This window comes from Triturus cristatus, chromosome 8, assembly GCF_964204655.1.
Source record: "Triturus cristatus chromosome 8, aTriCri1.1, whole genome shotgun sequence".
Taxonomy (NCBI): Eukaryota; Metazoa; Chordata; class Amphibia; order Caudata; family Salamandridae; genus Triturus; species Triturus cristatus.
In genome coordinates, this window is record NC_140591.1 from 757,911,371 (window position 1) to 757,911,812 (window position 442).

The following is a 442-nucleotide window of genomic DNA, read 5'->3' on the forward strand; positions in this document are numbered from 1 at the left end:
GCCACGCGGCAGAACCCAGGACGGAGCCCAGGGTGGGGAGGCCGCCATCCCCAGGGCCCCCCAGGGGCCCGGCCGGAGATGCGAGCGGCCGAGTGGATTTGTCGAGCCCTGGCCGGTCCTGAACCCGATCCAGCGAGAGGAGGCTCCCCGGCCACAACGGAACCCCGTCCCGGGCCTTTGGGAGTGCCGCAGGCCGGGGGACGGGGCCCGGGGCTGGAGACCCCGACCCGGGGCCCGACCGGGCCCCTGGACCCAGACGGAGCTCCCGGGCTCAGAAGCACAGGGGGAGCCTCCCCGGGCCCTCCAGACCCCGCCCCGGGCACCCTGCCACGCGGCAGGACACAGGACGGAGCCCAGGGTGGGGAGGCCGCCTTCTCCAGGGCCCCCCAGGGGCCCGGCCAGAGATGCGAGCGGGCGAGTGGATTTGTCGAGCCCTGCGCAG